The sequence below is a fragment of the Manacus candei genome, unplaced genomic scaffold (assembly GCF_025592945.1).
Source record: "Manacus candei isolate 608988 ecotype Guabito, Panama unplaced genomic scaffold, ASM2559294v1 h1tg000008l, whole genome shotgun sequence".
NCBI classification, from domain to species: Eukaryota; Metazoa; Chordata; class Aves; order Passeriformes; family Pipridae; genus Manacus; species Manacus candei.
In genome coordinates, this window is record NW_026138056.1 from 7,784,350 (window position 1) to 7,805,109 (window position 20,760).

General features: G+C 39.9%; 1 long non-coding RNA gene across 2 annotated transcripts; it reads left to right on the top strand.

The window, feature by feature from the left end:
* Positions 1 to 1,089: 1,089 nt before the first annotated feature.
* On the top strand, positions 1,090 to 20,353 carry LOC127464048 (uncharacterized). 2 transcript variants are annotated; one of them, XR_007901121.1, is made up of 3 exons: positions 1,090 to 1,180; positions 5,931 to 6,090; positions 20,058 to 20,353. It is a non-coding gene; the product is annotated as an uncharacterized LOC127464048 (long non-coding RNA). The 2 variants fall into 2 exon arrangements; XR_007901122.1 differs by lacking the exon at positions 20,058 to 20,353 and adding an exon at positions 9,036 to 9,341.
* The last annotated feature ends 407 nt before the right edge of the window (positions 20,354 to 20,760 follow it).

Consider the following 20,760-nt stretch of genomic DNA (forward strand, 5'->3'; position numbering starts at 1 on the left):
TTTAAAAGAACATTATAGCACACATTCTGCAGAACCAAAATTAAACATTTCTGCTGGTGATAAAAAAGCATGATAGAGATTGACCTTGTATGCTATGATTCATTGGGAACAAAATTTTCATTTAAGCAAAACAATGAGTAGAGGAAAAATCAGCAGTATTCAGACAAGAGAAATGAGGTGTTCACTTCTGCATCTTTCAGGAGTAAAGAGAAAGCCAAGGTAGGGCTCTCAAAACAGGCAGATCAGGCCCTTCTTTCAATGGCACCAAATTATATATATGTTATGGAGAGGCATATAACAAACATGATCTTATAGGAAATTGCATGATCTGACTTCTACTTTGTTATCTTCCAGTCCAGATTACTTCCTGTTAAAGACTTTAGAAGAAACAATTTGTGCATAGGCAAGTTTGTTGAGGTTGTAGCTCTAATAAGTAGGGACAACATTAGAGTACTTTCAAAAAAAGCACATCTGTCTTGAGTCAAAATTATCTTTGGAATGGGTGGAACAATAAAAGAAGTGAAAGCCAGAATCAGGCAAGAGGTAATGGATAGTGAAGTGGCTAATTTTATTTAGCTGAGCAAAAGAAGCTGTTCATAAGAGGCATCCTCTGTCTAGTTGCAACACTGACTACCTAAAAGGGAAAATAAATAGGAGGATAAGAGAGCAGAATTATTATATCAAAGCTGAGAACTGGAGGAGGTAGGAAGCAGCATCAACAGAAAGAAAACAGACTGTTCTGAGAAGTCATTTGAAGATTACATAGCGTCTTTTTGTTGCATGCCTTTTTGAGAAGCATTAGTTGAACTATGCTTCCTTTTTGCTTAGTAGGAAAACAGCAGGGAAAAATAATGTATATTGATTATTTCTCTTCTGTTGGAGTGGAAGCCCAGGACACACATTAGGTTCTGGATTGCAGGCTAAAGCAGCATCTAAAAGCAGAATAGAGTGGAGAGGAAGAGAGTACCAAGCCCTTCTGAAACTGTACTCAGATGCAGGTAAGCAGGCCGAAGACCTGGAACATCTCCACAAACCCATCAGTGCTTTGAGAAGTCAGAGCAGAGGACAAGCGACTCTTACACTTCTGTTTCACATTCTACAGTGGAAGCAAAAGACATTTGCTGGTGCTACACATGCATATGCAGACAAGTACTGCTTTTTGTCATCTTCAGTCTCAGAGGTACTCATGATTTCACACATATTCCAATTTAAATGAAGTCCTTGTATTTTCAGAAGTGGCCAACACTTAATAGGCTTTCAGTTTATTAGAATGAACAGAGCCCCAGCTTTGAGGTGTCACTTCAAAGACTATGTACACCACAGGCCTGTGAGATCCTGACTGAGGGCAGACTAGGACAGCCTTGCTGTGTGATCTTGACACATTGAATGACTTTGTGTCTGATCTGTCTCAAATACATACAGAAAACCTATTTTAGCCCTAATGCAGGGCTAATCGGGTTGCTGGCTTCATATTTAACAATTAGGAAAAAGAAGAGACGAGAGGAAAGGCAGAACATGACAATCGTGAACAACAGCTTGGGCCAGTGCTTACAAGAACTAACAGACTCTACAAACTGGTTACCCACAAGTGGTAGAGCCAGATTTGGTACTTACCTGCAATTCTGTTCAGCATTTTCTGATCTTCCTCCAACATTTTCACATAGAGCACTTGGTTATTAAACTGTCCAATCCCATGAAATGTCATATTAAAGTCTTTACCCTGCAAGATGTCTTCCACTTTAGTCTTGCTCTGCTTCAGTGCCAGAACAGCCCTTAAAAAATAATATATAAATGCTCAAAGTTAATAGCTTTTTTGCATATGAAAATACTGTTATATTTTTAATACCAGCCAATATACCCGATTTTGACCACTCTGCAGCACTATGCATAGTGTAACGGGTAGGCTATAATTAATTGCTAATGATTTTGTAACAGTTGGACTTTAAATACATTGCGTCTTTCACTTCAACCTTAGATTATATATTAGAAGTGAGTTTTGCTAGTGAACACTCAAAACATGAACATGCCAGAAAAGCTACTTGAATATATGCTGCTGAAGAGTCAAAAGGGGTAAACTGAACTTAGATTTGTGTCATGTAGTTTTAATTATCACCATTTTCAACTGGTTCACTAGTTTTATTCTTAAACTAAAACAAATTCATTCTCCCACCTATCATTTGTCTCCATTCTATTCTCCTATTCCAGGCCAGCTAACAAAATATCAAATTGATGTTTCTGTTGTCAGCTCTATGTCACATTTCAATAAAGTTCAGGTATGCACCTTGCTGTGCACAGAAATTTCAAAAAAGTGAATTACCCAAAGAATTAAAGCTTCAAATTAAACCATTTTTCTTAAAGACACAGAAAAAGCATGACTTTTAAATTTCTAGATATAGGCACCAAGTCTTTCAGTAATATAGAACCTGCTAAAGTTTTACAGGTACCTTTCTTTACCCTGGTCTCTCAGGAAGGGGGATCCTATCAGTCTTCAAACAGAGTTTGAGCAGAAACATTCTACTAAGGCTTCATACTTCTAACAAATACTGCGCGTTTAATGCATACAAAGGCCACTTAAGCCAACAACAGTCAACATTATGAACAGTCCTCACTACTACATTGGAGTTATAACAGCTACAATCACGTAAGAGCTGCTTCTTTCTAAGGCTCCTGGGGATTCAGCAGATGAAGATTTAGTAAGGACAGGATTCAAGGTGGAAAGGGAATTAATTCTTTGTAAAGGATCTTGTTTTTCTGCCTTAATAACAAGCAGTGCTATTCTAGCTCTTTATCTAAGTCCATAATGTCTAAGCAACCATTAAATATTGCTAGGGCAATTTCTCCCATCAAATGGTTTGTGTTGAAAGGGACCTTAGAGACCATTTAGTTCAAACTACCCTGCCACGGGTAGGGACACCAACTAGATCACCAACTTAAAATCCCATCCAGCCTGGTTTTGAATACTTCCAGGGATGGGGCATCCACAACTTCTCTGTTCCGGATCAGCACAGCAAAGAATTTCTTCCTAGTATCTAATCTAAATATGCCCTCTTTATTTTAAAGCCATCCCCCTTTGTCCAGTCACTAGACGAACACCTAAGAAGTTCCTCTCCAGTTTCTGCCATGGGATTTGAAGATGTTTCTCTCCCCCTGTGGGGGGCTGGGCTGTCTGTATCAGCAGTACTGTTAGCTTGAGAGTGAGACATACTCAGCCTAACAGCTTAAGGCATTCTTTCATGTGATAGCACAGAGCAGTAGCCACTGAACTACAGCATCATTTGGAAGAGCTACGTAGGTAGGTGAAAGATACAGAGTGAAAAGCATTTTGCAAGGCAGATCTGCTTTTCATTAGGTATGCCCATTATTTTTACATTACAGACACAAATTGACTCTTTAGTTCATTAACACTACTTAGCTCTACTCACCTCCCTAACCAATTGATTCCCATTTTTACTGCTGCTCTCAACTAGCTTCCTATCCTCCTGGATGACAGCCTGCCCAGTCAGCAGCACTGGCACAGGTTTTTATTACTGAATTACTGTACATCATCTTCTGCATGAGGTTCTTTAGCACATATAACACTCCTATTTTTTTCCCCTCAGACACTACAAAAAAGTTCCTGGAGTGTACAACAGAGATAATTTTAAAATAAGGCACATACAAACTTGTCACGTGCATCTTAGTCATATTTAACTGGTGCTGCCTGTATGGGCAGAAGAGTCTTTTTTCTAGTTATATTGGTTCTTTTGACACCTTTCCAGCTAGGCATTCTGCTTTAAACCCAAGTAGATCCTGTGTGACACTCCTATGGTGTTGAGGCCTGTTTTTCATTCCTATGCTGATGTGTGCCAAGGCCCCTGGAGAAAGAGCTGCTCTCACCAGGTCCCCACCTCTACCACGCAATGCCTTCCTTGGCATATAAGGAAGGACCTTTCCTTTCTGCCTCCTCATATCAAGAAGTCTCAGGTTTCCTAGTGGGGTACAGTAGCATAAGTCTTAGAGAAAAACCCTGAAGCATACTGGCTCTGCTTTCTCAACCCTCCTAGCAGTTCTAGCCTTTCTGACCACAGGGTATCTTTCCTTAGCCATCTTTCAATATCCTCTTAATTCACAGGGCCACAGCAACAGCCCACAGCTTGAATTAGACAAGAGAGCAACTTGGAAAGGAATTAGGCAGATTATTTTGTTGTTTTCTGCTTAATGGAAGATGTCCTAACAGCTAACCTTTTCCAGCTAATACAAATATAACTGATCTGAAAAGCTGTGGTTTCTCAAGAAAGCTTACATCTGTTGAGCTAATTTGTGGTAGTAACACAGTAAAAAAGTAGTAATATCATTTACAGAAACATTGCTTTTTCCCTTCACCCTATGGCAGATACACAAAATTTCGACCTCTGATGCATCATCACATCCAGCTTTTGTAAAGATTCTTCCTGAGAGGTATTAAAAGCAAGACAGAAACCAATAAAAAATGGTCTTAGAAAAATTGTGTGTAGGCTCTAATAAAACAATTATTCACAATAGCAGCAGTAAAGCTACCACATTTACAAGAAAATTAGCTGCACTTAAATTTTGAAAGAGTCTTACTTTTTTATTTCTTCTTCTGTTCCCAAGTGAGCTACTATTATAGTAAGGTGCATAGTTTGAATAGGAAGAAGAGCTCGCGACAGGTCAGGTTCTTTAGAGAATATGTGCTCTTGGACATCTTCAATTCTGTCCAAAATCTGCAATGCAGAAAGAGGAAACAGGGAACAAATTTTCATTTTGGAATGCCCATATATTACTTGAAAAATTCAGAATGCTGAAGCCTTACACACTCAAAATGCAACTCAATATTTGAGCCAGGAACCCACACAAGCAACCCCCTCCACCCCCTAGATCCATCATATAGCAATTTTCAAACTTAATTTTTCAGGAATTGATTGATCTCTTTTCCTTCTTTTAAAGCCTACGGGCTAAACTCATAGGTCTCCTGTGAGCCACAATGCCTAGATTTTAAAGTAGATGTGAATCTGACCCTAGGCATATTAGATTTAAGCTTACAGCACTGTGTAAATATTGATGGGATCTTCATGCAGTTGTCAGTTGTTAATAGGCTATGGAAATTGAATAGCATTTCCATAATTAGTCTTATGCCATTTTCTGATTACAAGTTTGATCACAGATTAAACTGAGATCTCTTCCCAAAAGGAAAATATAGCAGCAAACAAAGTAGATTGACTGGATAAACATGCTGTTTTCTGAGCTGGTGTTTCTTAGAGCTGTGTGGCCAGTTTCTGGCTCTTGTGGATCTGTGCCTTTACACAACTGACTCCAAAGATTTTTTTTTTTTTAGATATGATCTCTTAGGTTTTATAAGTCAGTCATAGAAACAGGCAGGAGAGAGAAGAATTCAATCACACAGGGACTAAGTACCTACTGGAAGCTTTTGTTACAGACAAGTCATTTAGAGATTTTCAGATTATTTCACCGAGCAAATTCTGGCTTACATGCCTAAGTGCTCACACTTATTGGAGCTCCACTTTATTCTTACATAGATTGAAACAGCTGGGTCAATATGCTTTTGTTTTGCTATCTTTCTACATACAGCCTCAGCAGTCATTGTGCAGTCCTGTAAATAGTCCCACAGTCTGCACGTCAGAAGAGATTAGTATAGCAAGTTTCTGATAAACATGAGGATAAAAGCCATAAACAATTAAAATAACCATTTGAAGATACAAACTCCCTGAATTCACAAACTCTCACGGTACATTTGTCACTGTGAAAAATGCATCACCGAAATGACTCTTACATTAAGCTAATTCCTACTGCAACTGAAGCACAATTTATTGCAGCCTGCTATTTACAGCACATGTTTAGATTGTGAAAACATGGAGCAGGAATCAAACCATCAAGTTGTCTGACCACACAAACTGCAACCTTTGCTTCAACAGACTGGGTTCCATGTTGAGAGCAATTGCAAAACAACCTCCCATTCTCCTCACTTGTCCAATCGTTCCAAGAATATCCTTGAAATAAGAAAGAAGATCCTTTTACCTTCTCAGTTTGAGGCACAGACACCTGGGAAGCTGAGCTGGAGTGAAATTCCTTCAGGTAAACATTTAACTACTATTACAGAGCAATGTTAATGTTAATGTCATTTCTTACCTCTCTTTGTCAGCTTCACATGTTCCTTCAAAACTTCCTGTTCCCTCTCCCATGAGAATGATCTACCTTATCTCTCTACAGCTTTTTTTTTAATTGGTGTATCAATCTGTAACACTTTTCTGTAAGTGCTGTGTATTTGATGGGATAGCTATTTTTTTCTTTTCTTTTTTCTTTTTTTTTTTTTTTTGGAGCAGTGTGAGGGGATTATGTGAGGAACAGGAAGGAAGCACTTTTAAAGGAATATTGAATGTCTGAGACCACAATATTCTTAGATCCAACCCAGTCCAAGTCTGGTGTGCAGCCTCCTGGAGTCCTGCTTAGACACAAAGAGAGAAGGGCTGTGCACCCACCAGGACTGGAACAGGGCTTTTCCTTTGTCCTCTTGAAAGAGAAAAATGTAGACAGCCCTAGGCCCTGTCACGTGCAGAGCTCTCTTAAAAGTATAATTAGGGCAAAATTATTTTACCCAAAAAACTAACGGCATCTTTAAAACCCTTCTCTAATATAGAAGGTCTACAGTGTAACAGGCATTACTGAACATTGTATGTTCAGTAAGGTAAGGAGCCTCTGCTTTATAGGTAAAAGCATCTGAAATGGTCACATATCTGAAATATGTGCATATGTGTGTGTATACACACACATTTGGTCAGCAGGTTAAGAGAGGTGATTCTGCCCCTCTACTCTACTCTGGTTAGACCCCACCTGGAAGTGTTGCATCCAGCTCTGGGGCCTCCAGCACAGGAAGGACATCGAAAAAAATTCTTTACTGTGAGGGTGGTTAGACACTGGAACAGTTTGCTCAGAGAACTTGTGGATGCCCCATCCCTGGAAGTGCTCAAGGCCAGGTTGGATGGACCTCAGAGCAACCTGGTCTAGTGAAAGGTGCCTCTGCCCATGGCAGGGAGGTTGGAACTGGATGATCTCTAAGGTCCCTTCCAACCCAAACCATTCTATGATTTGTTTACTTACTCTACATATATACACACCATTCTTAAAGAACTGCACCCCTCAGTTTCTTTCAGAGTCTCACACGGGGCTGTCTCAGGTCACTGCCACCCTTAAAGGTATCACTTTAGAGGAGCATAAACTGGCAATATCTTGGGCAGAGCATCCAACTGAGGATGTCAGAGCTGCCAGATTACCAGGGCTGGTGTGAGAGCAGAGAAATTTGGAAGAGAAAAATCGAAAGAGAGAAAGGAAAAAGAGGGGAAGGACATTCACGGAGCTGTACAGGATGTGGTCATAAGCCATATATTAGGACACTCAAATCTCATTAAAATACCAGAATAAGTTAGGCATTCATGACCCTTCAAACTGTTCCATGATCTCATTCCTCAGATGGCAGGAAACTTTCCAGTTTCCAGCTTAGATTTATTCCTTGCCCACTTTATACCCATTTGTTCGCCTGCCAACATTGTCTTCAGCTTACACAGTTATTTTCCCTTCCTGGCATTTATCTTCCTGATGTGCTGTGCACTTTTGTTCACCTCTCAAAAGCCAGTCATATGCAGGAATCACTGAAAGTTATATGAGGTCATCCTCCAGATAACCTCCAAAGATCATTCTGCTCAAGACAAAACCATAGCAAATAATTGCCTACCAAGAGGAAGGCACTTTTTGACGTCTCCCTCTAACACATACATAGTGTTTTTACACTTAACTAAGGCAAAAACAAAAACTCAGAAGCCTGCCAAAGCAAGCTACTGTACTGCAGCTGCTTGTCACACTGGAAAAAAAAAAAAACAACAAAGGAAAAAAATCTGTACAACAGATATAGCAATCCTACTTAATTATTGCCTTTCAGCAGCATAAATACAGTCATGCCAGTTACCACGTGGAAGCTTAAACTCGGAACACAAAAGGAATCAAGTTATATATTGCAACAAACAATATCCATTTGGTTCACTGGAAAAAGCACCATAAACTAACAGCAGGAGCTGGTAGTAGAGGGTTATATTTTCACTCTGTTCATACAAGTTAATATTCAGGTTTTGCCTTTTACATTTGCTTTATAAGAAGATATCCCAAGATGCATATATATATATATATATATATATGTATTATAAATATTAATAATCCATACAATTTATATACTCTTTCTCAGTTCTGCCCATGCTAGCTGGGACTCAGTAGTCACTGATTCAAATTAAGACTTTCCCCTGCTTGTCTCTGTCAGGTGAAATAGTATGCTCCTTGTCATTACACCCCAGAGCTTTTCTTTCTCTCCATAGTATTTTTGAGTGCACAGTCACCTGCTGCCCCTATGTAAAGGCATGGGGCATGTCCCACCTTACAGTGCTGCTGTTCTGCAAGAGGAGTAGGGCTCCAGCCAAGCCCCCTTGGGATGCAGCAGGTACTGGGACAAAGTGAGAGCTCTTTCTGCTTTTGCATCCTCTGAGCAACTGTGAACAAAACGCTGCCATCAGCAGGTCACAGTTGTCTATGAAAGGCTAATGGGTAAAAAACCTGTTCATAAAGGTACTAACAGCGCTGCTTTGAGAATGAGACATTCTGTTTCCTTCTTCCAGAAAGTTTTGTGTGCGCTTCAAAATTCATACCAGCAAAATGGGAAGAAGTAGTTCAATGTGAACTACCATTTTCCCCACTAACAAGTACAGAGAGTTATGCAGAAGTTATTTATGATTTGCTTGAAGCCCCTACCTTGTAAAGAAAGTTTTGTTCATTGAAATCAGTCTCTACAGTTATTGTATCCTTTTTGGAATTAATTCTATGGATCTTAAGTTAGTGCCTGTAGTAGCCAAGCCTTGCAAGTATGTATTGACATATTTCAGAAGAAGCCTTTACTGTGGTAACTGGAATGCTTTAGGTCCCCCACAAAGTCTCTAGAAGAAAATAATTCTATTTGGATTTCCACTGTTTTCTGTACTTAGGTTTAACGATATGGAGGTGAAATCATCTCTTGCTTTTTTCAACATTGTTTAAACATGGAAACCACAGAATAGAGCACATCTGGATAAAGTATGAGCATAAAGACTCTGCACATGGGTTCTTGAAATTAACTGTCTGCCTAAGATCTCAGGAAAGTTTGTTGGATAAAAGATGGAGAAAAGAGATCAATTCCATGTAATCTTCTGTAGAAGAGAAGAAAGTTCTCATTCTCCCTTGTGAGCTTCAGTACAAAAGAAGATGAACAAACAAATTAATACCATTTTACTAAATACAGCCATAAGACAATGTAGGATGGGACAATGCAAGATGATAAAACCCACTGCTTTTGTTTGAAAAAAATTACAGAATAGAAGATTATTTATGGGAGACAACACCTCTGACCCTTTAGAAAGGGCAATAGTAATCCTGAAAGTATTTTTTTTCCCTAGCAGTAGCTGAAACATTGGTATGTTATAGACAAAGTTCTATCTATATATAAAAAAAAAAGCACAACACTTGAAAGGACTGCTATGGGTAAGTTTACTCCATCCCAGCCAGACTCAATACACCACTTAAGGGAAGGGAGCAGAATTTGGTCACTCTTGGCTTGTAAACAAGCTTTGCAACAAATATAAATAAGAAATTAAGTGTAAGTTTAAAGTTAAGGGTTTTCTTTTGTTTGTTTTGATAGAACAGTTACTCCAAAGTACCTGATCATCTGTTATTGGAATAGCAACAAAGTAATTTGGAGCCTCTTGTGGACATTTCTTAGACACTTCTTGTCCTTGGTCTTCCTTCTGGTCTTCCACCATCCCCTTGGGCCCTTCTTGAATATCACCTTGCTCCTGCCTCATCTCTGTAGTTCTTTGGCCTTCCTTTTGTGGGGGCAGATCTGCTTTTAGCTGTTCCTGCTCTTGGCTCTGGTCCTGCAGCTGCTCCTCTGTCATCATCCCATCCACATCTGCTTTGTCTCCAGCCTGAATCACCTGCAGCTCCACCACTTCTGCTCTTTCCTCTTGGTTCTGGTCCTGCTGGGTTTTTACCATTTCCCCTTGATCTTCCTTTTGGTTCAGGACCCCCTGCTCCAGCAGCTCCACTACAGCTAGCTCTCTCTGACCTTCAGATCTTGTCATTGGCTCTCCCTGACTTTGTTTTGAGGTCCGTCGCTCTTCATTACCTAGGGCTTCCTCTCCTTGGTCCTGGAGGCAGGTTACCTCTTCTGGGTCACAGACCAACTGCAGCTGCACTATGACTTTGATGCCAGCAGTACCTTGTCCTTGTTCCTGGGGCTGTACCTGTACAGTTACTTGTGGGAAAGATGGCCCTTGGCCCTGCTGCTGTAACTGCACCTGCACAGTCATTGATGGGGCCTTCCATCTTGGGCTTGGCTTCTGAGGCTGCACCTGCACAGTCACCTCCGGGCACTCCCACTCCTGGCTCATCTTCTGGGGCCGCACCTTCACGGTGACTTCTGGGGCCTCCCATCCCTGCTCTGTTTGTTGTGGTCCCATGTCTGAGGCCATGCCTCCTTGCACTGTCTGCCACTGTGGCAGCACATGGATATTGTTCTCTCCCTGGGGCTGCTGAGCAGGGGTCAGTGTCTGTGCTGCTGAGAGATGGCCTCTTCCTTGCTCCAGCTGTCCTGGTGAGCAGAGCTGCTGAGCTCTCTCTGGGCTTTCATCCACGTGAACCTGCTCCTGGATCACCTCTTGATGCTGACTCCTACACAACTCCTGTTTTATTGCCTTCATCTTATAACTCCAAAACTTTCTTCTCCTAGGCTGGGGATTCTCCAAGATCCTCCTGCTCTTTCTCTGGGGTTTGAAGTACTTATTTAAAGGAACTGGAAGAGGGAAAAGAAAAAAGGTCCAACAGCTATCAAAAAAATATTTCTTACAATAGTTCAGTCTAGGTTCACCTCTGAAGTCAGACTTACTACAGGGAGCTCCAAGCAGGTCAAATAGCTCAATCTAAAAACCTCTGGAGAGCCCGCCTAAGACTGAACCACTGCTTCTAGCCATTATACTGTGGTCTTGACTTCTGCTCTTACCCCAGTTGTGTCTCCCATACTTTAAAGCATGAGCATACCATTTCACAGCATGAAGCAGTAGAGAGATATAGGCCTAATCAAGAGACTGCAGGTATGTTGCCTAGTGGTAGTTACTTACAGAGATTCAGATGTAGAGAATAACCTGATTAAAAAGACTCAGAAGTTGAATACATCCAGAAACAAATCACCAAGGAAGCTCTGGTCTCTTGTAACTGCAACATGTTGCCATCTAATCAGACCAGCACACACTACTTTTTTTTTTTTTCCCTTTCCGTGCATACATTACAGTTTTTTCTACAGTAAGTTGCTGCTACATCTGTATTTATCTTAACATCTCCCATTCACTCCCATTTCCTTCTCTTCTGAAGTAAAGTTGCAGAGAATGTGTTTTGCTCATCCATACTGTTTGGATAAAAGCAGTGAAGGCACTGAAAGAACAAAGGGATACTTTTTTTCCCCTACTTGTTTCAGAGGCCACAGAAGCCCAAATTCCACAGAAGCCCAGAGAACCAAGAACATTTCTTCATCAGCCAGTGTAGCTCAACTGAGCTGAAAAGAAATACCACTTTTTGAGGAAGACATCTAAGCAAATAAATTCTACAGACTAAACAGGATTGAGCCGCATGAGAAAAATGCTTCAAACCCCAGACTATAACCTGTTTTGACTTCAAGTCCTTCCAAGTCATGGCAGCATTGTGGTTTTTTCCACTGAAGCTATAAAAAAGTAGGCAGATATATTTTTCATAAATCTGCTCTCCAAGACAACCAAAATGTTTGTTCAAATTTTGCAGGAAAACTAGATCCCTTCCCACCCCCACAAAACCCACAACCATGAAAAAAAGTCAAAATTAAATAGAAAAAGCCCAAAAAATTCACACACAGCCTACATATTTTAATGTTGGGCAATCCAATATATGTAGTACAGCTATCTCCTCATTAAAAAAAAAAAATAACACAAAACCAACTTATTTTTGCAGTGGGCTAAAGATGAAAAGCTTAAACTCACACTGAATTTCACAAGAAGGCTATTATACATTCTTTCTAGAGTCCAGATGTAGGGGTGTTGTTCCATAGATTAAACTAGTTTTAAAAAGGATGTTTTAATACCTGCATATATTTCACATGCAATTTCACTAGACATATCTACATTTCTTGTATTCTATTACACTTTAAGAATTTTGCGGACTGTACATCAAATGTAAAGCCTTAAAGAGACTAACAAGGATTTTTAGAATGGAAGAGGCCAAATGCCTATGGAAATAGACTGATCCGACCTCTCTGGAAATGAAGCACTGCGGTTATAAACTTATTATAAAATCAGCTATTATCCATGATATTTGTGCCTGGGCTTCAACAGAAGATTTTGTCCTTCTGGAAGAGTGTTTAATCAGTGATATGATGAGTCCCTTATCAGCTAGTAGATGATCCTTAATGAAGGGCACTATCTAATGCAGTACTTCATCCTGAAACAGCATGAAACTTACTTTCAAATATCTCTCTGACATCAGCTTTGACAAAAAGAAGCCCTGCCACTGCTTTCATGTCTTCACTGTCCAAGCGAGGAACTGGAAGAAAAGAACAGTATTGAAGTCTCCCAGAGAATCCCTTTCAACATACAACTGCTGTAGAACACTTGTGCATTTCAGCACTTGTAATGGGATAGCAGCTGCTGAGACACCATTACACTCTACAGTCAAGGTACTTGAGAAAGCTTTTTCTCTTTCAGAAGCTGTCATGTAAATTAAGCCTCAAGGCTGTGCAAAGCCTTGGTAAGCAGCTATTACAATAGTTCAGAGAATACAGCATCTAAGTTAGCTCTAAACAAGTATTTAGATGCTCAAAGATGAATCACAAAGAGTTTCATGCATGTAGAGTGACAAGATTCATGCCACTAAAACTGCATAAACCCCACTGAAGTGTCTTATTAGCAATGTGCAGCTGAGGCATAACAAGCTGAAACAAACCCTGTCTTGCACTCAGCCTGAGCTGCTCCACTATGAAAATTCATTAAAACAGGTAACAGCTTGTAACAAGGTGCCGTGATGGTGGACATTTGTTTATGGTTTTGTTGGTCTTTTTTTTTTTCACCCCTGAACTAACACTTAAAATCATGTCATCTCTCTTGCATCTGTGCCTGCACAGGCTATCATCAATGTAGCAAAGAGAAATGCAGCAAATCATGTTGAATATAGAAGAATCACATAGAAAGAAGCTTCGGATAACTTTTATGGTTTTCAATACATAATATCAAGGTAGTCTCAACAATATTACAGTTCATTGCCTACACTATTTCACTCTTAATCTTGTATTGCTTCATATGTGCACATTTACCACAAAAATTTTAGTTGATAATCCCACCACTTAAAAAAGATTAGAGATGCAACTGTTACCCAGCCATCCCTACACTATTTGCAAGTCAATAATTATGGGCTCAGTATTCTTCTGCCTGAACTCTTCATAGGCTGATGGAGTGGTAGCATCTTAGTACGTCAAACTTTTCAGCACTTGTGTAAAATAAAAAGTGGCTGGACATCCTGAGTGCTAGCAGTGTCTCAGAGGACCCCAAGTTTTCTCCAAGTCTCCCCTCCAACTGTTATTCTGACCCCTACCAAGACATTTAGCCCACATGACACCAAATACTTGTCTACCAGCAACAAGCTCCAGCGCAAGGCAGGCAGCCAAGAGCTGAAGACTGCAGTCTATACAAATAAGAAAGGTTCCTGCCCCCATGGCATTTAAAGAGCCCTGAAATACTCCCTGAGGAGGTCCTGCAAGAAGCTGGAAGGCCACCCACCTGCATCTCAAACATTTAAACTATGAAGAAAGCCCTTTCTTCAAATAAGTCGTTTATTCCATTTTCAGTCTTGACAGACAGAACTCATGCAGACACTTGTATCCCAGCCAGCAGCTCTGAAACAACACAGTTCTAAAGCACAAGCTCCAAAGGCAAGCTCCCCTCACACTCAGTCCCATGCCAAAGTTTGGAAATCAATACTAACTGTGCCTAACTAGCATCAGCCTTGATCAAAAGAGTCTAGAAGCATCTTGAAGGAAAGCTGACCTGCCTCATGCAGACATTGGCTAAATGCTGCCTAAGACCTCAGTCTTTCTGATACTTCTCACTTCCTCAGTCTCAAAAGAATGAAATTACCAACGCGAATGGCAATACAAAATTCAACTCTGCTGCTCTAAGCTTGAATTCTACTGTGAAATAAAATTCCCCTTTGCCCAACTGACTGCATTGACAGTGTTAAGATCCCATACCCTAGAAGTCAGGCAACATTTGCTTCCACCCAGAAACAGTTTTTGCTCTTCAGAGAAGTGCCACAGGAAATTGTTGAATGGGTGACACTGCCTCAGTACCTCTGAGGGATGATGCTCAAGTCTGCTACAGCCACTTTGTCTCATGCAAAGCATCCTCTCTGCACAGAATAAAAGCCATGAGAACAGCTTTTACACAGTTCTGTTTCATCAGATAGGTCAGAAACTCTTCAGCTGTGACAGTAACATGGAAGTTTGCTGGCACTGGTCTGGGAAGCTGAAAATAAAACTCTATTTATGGGCCTTGCTTTCTGCACAAGTCCTCTCCCTTACTAGCCAGTTACAGGAGAGCAGGATGCAAATGAAGTTCAGCACATGAGGCATAGACTTGCATCTTAGGTACAGAGAGGTAGCTTAGAATGCTGGGGATAAATGGAAGATTTACCAGGTCCTGGTCAAGCATAGGCACATGGCCACTGTAATAATTCTCTTCTTGTGCTTTACCCAAGATCTACATGGCTTCCTGAGTCCTCAGTACTCCCCCTATTTCTTTTCAAATAAAGCTATCAGCTTACTGAAATAATCTGATGTACATGAACCAAAAGGCATTTGAAGCCAAAAGACCTGGATGCTGCAGAAAAAAGTCTCTCTCTAAACAATATCACCCTCTGGCAACCCATGCTGAAAACATCCTGCCATGCTAGGATGTTTTTCTTGCAAAGACACCTTTTCAGCATTCAGCTCCCCCAATGTTAAGGAGAAGACAATGCAACAAGGCAAGGAACCTGCCATAAATATACTCTTACAAACAATATTTCTGCATGAAGATGTATCATTTAAATCATCACAGTATGCCACAAGATCTGTTCATTTATTCTCTATGAATTAAAACTAAATTAAGTTAAATCAAGAGAAAACACAGAAATTATTGGGTCCAAGTTTCTCCCCCCTTACCAGTTTATTGCACCTTCATGAGGTAGACATTTTGTTGCAGTTGTTGAGAAATGGTGGCAAGAGAAGAGGAACCAAGTTTAAATACAAAATTCATCGTACAATACGACTTCAAGTAGAGAATTATTTTACTGAGGCATATTTTATCCTGTCTCATCTTACTTTTTCCTAGAGGTTTAATACAGGGACAATAGGAAGGGTAAAGGTGAGAGGGAATAGAGAGCCATAGTTAAGTAATGCAGAATAGAGAATGAGTCATCAAAAGCATCACTGTTCTCTTGTCCATACCTGCATGTTTCTTCAGGGTCTAAACCAAGCCCACTCAGAGTGTAGTAAATTCTTCAGTTGCTTTCTTTGTGTGTAGCTTTATCTATTAATCAAGAGGTACTGAAGTTCAAGGGTTTCTTGACATTTTATTAGTTCCATTTTCCTAGTATAAAAGTAGCAAAAGGAGGCAACTCACACCTCTCAAAACTGATACTGTATTTGGTGATGTCTATTTTTCTCTGACTAGTAGACGAAGTAACAAATGAGCATAACATTCCTAGCTGCTATTCACCAGTAGGTTGCTAAATCCTTACCAAGATTAAATTTAAAGGGTTTGTTCCCCTACAGAAGTGAGGCTAAAGAAAGGGAGGGTGAAAATAAGAGAAACAGCAGCTCTGAAGTGAATAATATGTATGTTTGGTGGAAAGACATTAGAGACAGAAACACCCACCATTCAGAGGACACGTGTACTTTACAAAGGTACTTTTTCCTTAGTGGCTAATTACAATTCCACACTTTGTCAGACCCCAGTGAATGAATTGTTCCCAGAGTACAGATGAAAGATAAAAAAGGCTTGACTTGTATTCAATGATCTGCCATTATCATATCTCTATGTGGATAGAGTTTCAGCATTTAGCATGCAGTATGCATATAATAGTGACTACAGTATCTTAAAGACCATCACTACATGGTGGAGAAGGAAAGCCAATACCACCATTCCTCTGAAGTGGAATGCAGTTATTAGCTTTTAGGTGATTTTGTGTAGCTTGCTTTATTAGCCATTGTTTAAAACACTATAATTAGAAAAAATATTGGATATGCAAGATAAACCATCCTCCCTCAAATAATACGTGCTCCCCTTTGTGTTATGGTCATTATACATTGTGTTAAAGAGGTTTTGTAGAAGTTTCTTTACACTGACTAAAATAATATGATGATTGTGCCACTTTCCCACTGCAGCAAAAAACCAACGCACCCATAAAATGTGTCCCAGTCATTGCATTTTTTCATGAAGATCTCTGAGCAACCATTAAACAGTAATTATCTTGGATACTGTACTGATCTTTTAGGTGTAACAGAAGTGGATATTCTATACCTTCTCAGTTGGTTTAATTGTAATCTCTGCTGTCTCCCTCCCCACAGCCCCAAGTGAAGCAAAACTCAGTTAAGGTGCAATTCATCTGGGCACATTAGTCTGCATTTCAAAGTGCATCTTTATACTCCCTAAAATGAAACAAGAGTGTTACCCAAGATAATCTTAGGAATTTGCATAACATAATCAGCACACACTTGAGATTACTTTGATTTTTGGTAGGCTTATCATTTATGCAAGCAAACACCATTCCTTAAAAAGGTAAGATTCAATCACTTCTGATACATGAGCAACTAAAATACTGGGACTGAAGTAATAATTAAAAAGCATGTTGCTATACACAATTAGCTGCTCTCCAGCATTCCTAGCAGGGATGTCCTGACTTCATTACTCCTTCCCAAAGGCAGTCCCCATTTAACAGACAGATAGGAGGGCTAAGTTCAAGACTGATTTGAAAAAGATACCATTCTAGTAACCAAGGTTTCCCCCTCACTTGAGCAGAAGCTTCAAAGTCAGGCCCTCCGCACCAGGACACCCTCAGCTCCCACCAGTTCAGCCAGACCTGGCATCCTCATTGCTCTTTGGCATCAGCACTTCTGAAGCACCCACAGACCAAACAAGCTCCATACAGGATGGATGTCTCTTCCACAGGTGCTTCTGTCTTTATATTAAAGCACTTGTTGTGTACAAAGGCAGGGCTTAACTCTGTCAGATTTACAAAGCCTACAGCTGTGAGTTTCTGAAAGCACAGTCCAGATGCCTTACTCTATCACAGACAATTTCTTGTTGCACTTCCACAAACTCCATTATCTCAGCAGTAGTTCACAAGTCAGAATACTTTAGGTGTCTGCTCTCCCACTATCAACTAAGGATACAAACTTTAATCCAAAATACAGAGCATTACATCACCTCAGCCTCTGCTTGTGGTGGTTTCCAGTAGCATCCAGCCACAGTGACTGTCTGCAAGTTAAAGGATTTACTCAGTAGATTAATGGATCTTCTTAAGTACCTCATATCTACTTTGAAAAGCAAATATGGATTATTTGCTGCTTTAAAAAATTATTCTACAAGCACACAAGAACATGTGGAAGTCTCCATCTTAAGTGACTCTGTATCTAACCTTGAAGAGAGAGAATACCCTATCTGAACAGCTAAGCCTTCATGAGTTTTAATTTATACATATTTCCAAACCCTGCATGAGCATCCAAGCCACTTAATGTCAAGCCCTTAGTTCACACTTGCCTGAAGCCTTGCTAATCAGCCAATTACAAAAATACTATTCAGACAAGAAGTGTGAAAGGACTCAGGCTCACACATTCTTTAGCCTTGGGTAGAACAGAGTATTGCCAGGGCATCTGTCAGCTGTACAGCAAGTGCTGCAAAGGAACATCTGACCACCACACAGCATCCAGTCCTCCTTCAGCCACAGCAGTCAGCTGCAAGGTGGGCTAGAGGCAGGCTTGGAACTGCTGAAAGTCAGCATGTTCCTCTCCAGAGGAAGCAGAGATAGTACCTCTTGTCCAACAAAAAAAATCACCTCATTTTTTTTTGCTTACTTGGAGACTGGAGATAATTTTAGGGAAACAAATGCACCTATTTAACAAATATCCTTTAAAAAAAATAAATCTGTTCTTTAAACGAAGAATAATAAATTATTTTAATATTGAACACAGTTGCTAGACTTATAGTTGCCTAAAGACACTAGGTTTGACACTATACATTATACATAATAAGGTCTGGTTTGTACCTATTGTATAAACAAAAAAATATTAGATGAAGGTTTATTTTTGCAGAATTCAAGTTATTGAAAAATATTTTTTTGGTATTTCAACAAGAGTTTTAAGCCAGTAGTTTAAATATTTCTTTGCAAGTTAACTGTCTTTCACTTCTTTATTGACGTGTTTGAAACCGCATTTTCCATTCTTCTGTTGGAGAAACATATGTACCTGACTGCAAACCTGAATATTTTTCAATAACATTTAAGAACCTGCATTACACACACCTCCTTGGGAAATTTTCAAGCATTATTAATAAAAATGATCTTGGGTATTGGTGTATGTAAACGGGATGAACCACTGAATCACAACAGGGATGATTTTTCTGTCACGTTAACACACACTTCTGCAGAGTCACACTCCCATTGTGCTTCACCCTGCACTGAAGGACTGCAGATCTAGTCAGATATGAAAAGGTAATGCTCTCTCTTCCCAGCCTCCCTACCTGTACCCTCAAGGGAGAGCGCAGGAAAATCGATGTATATGTATGGTCCAAGAAAGTGTTTCTATTTCAATAAGTAGCTCACATTATGCATGCCTTCTGTTAGAGGAACACAGATCCTTCTTCCAAAAATTATATAAAAGCATCTGAGCAGGGGGATGGAAACTGTGACGTAAGAGGCAGCCAGTGGAAAGACATATGGAGGCAGAGAAATCAGAAAGATATCAGCAGTTGGCAAATCTCCTCTTATATTTCACATTCATATGCTCACCACATTTAGACACCAAGACAGTATCCAACACTCCAGCACCAGAAGAGAGGCTGTTTTTTTGCATTCTCCAAAGAAGCACATGCTATTATAGATATAGCCCCATACAGCACAATAATCCTAAATTGCTACTCTGAATTTTGTATTAAAGCCAGAAATAGTGACAACACACTGGACTGTAGTGAAATTATACAACACATTACTATTATATCATCATGCAAGCATGAATTGTTAACTACCATTTAATTTTCGGCCTAGGAGGTGAGCAAAGCAAAAAGTTTTGTGATACTTGACTGTTATCAAGAAATTCTTCAATTTGAGAAGAAAATAATTGTTGGATATAAAGAAAACAGCTACCCCTGAAGCTCCTTTCTCTATTCACTCTAGCAAGCTGATGCTTATTAAATTTTCAAAATTTTCCCTGTGTTTTAGTCTGGTTTGATTTGGTTTAGGGTTTGTTTGGGGGAGTTGGGGATGTGTTTGGTTTTGAGTTTTTTGGGAGTTTTTGTTTGTTTGTGGGTTGTGGTTTGTTTGTTTGTTTTGTGGAAGGTATTGGGGTTTTGTCTTTCTTGTGTGGTTGGGTTTTTTGGGGGGGAGGGGAGGGGTCTGAAGGGGGCGACTAAGAGGACATATTTCTACTTGTATAACTGCAGTATGACAAAGTAGAGAGTAAAGAACTACTGCTCTTATGCCACAGAACACCTACTGTAACATGCTTCTGCCAAGCCCTCCTTGTTGTGCTTATACCCTCCGTCTGGGGGACCAAAAAAAAAAAAACAACCACAACAAAAAGTAGTTTTCTTAAATAACAACAGAAGAGCTAAGAGCAACCTACTTCCAGCTATCACTATGAAAGCTGTACTCAGATTGCAAAAATAAAAAACACTAAAACTTCTGTAGTGATTTTGTTCTTTTAGCAGGATGTGTTGGGCTGGATTGATCCCTCCATGAATACAGGGAAGTAACTACCCACAGCACCTGCACCATTTTTCTTGGGATGGGTTAGGAAAGGAGCTTACAGCAGGACAGAGAGGAAGGTTACTTCTGACTGCATCCTAACAAACTACCAGAAGAAAACGAAAGTTTGGTGAACAAATTTAATCTGGTACTACACAGTGTTTTACTAAACCACACAATGTACCCAGAGTTATAAGTTACAGGATGAGACATGATTTTGGACAGAACTCAGTTCTCTACTCAGTCATCCAGCTTACTGACCTTCAAAAGCAAATCACATTAAATGCAGATCTTTTCTCCTTTCTATCCACCAAATTTGTTTTTCTTTAAAAAAGCATAACACTGGGACATACCAGGTAACTTGTCTTTGACAATGAATTCCCAAATGGGACAGCAAAAAGGTGACCTCTCACTGCAGCCTATTAACCCCATTAACTAAACTCATGGGTATTAGCCATAACATGTTGAGACCCTTCTGCTTCCTACAGTTACTGACACAGACACGACTTCTTAAGCATCCATCAGGAAGTTATTAAGGCACATGCTTGCAGACACTTGAGTACAGCAGGAACAAATTAACTGCTTTGATATATTTTGTGATTGTTGTTGAGACTTCAAAGAAATGGCAATCCTGAAAGATAACTTTTCCATGAATGAAATCTT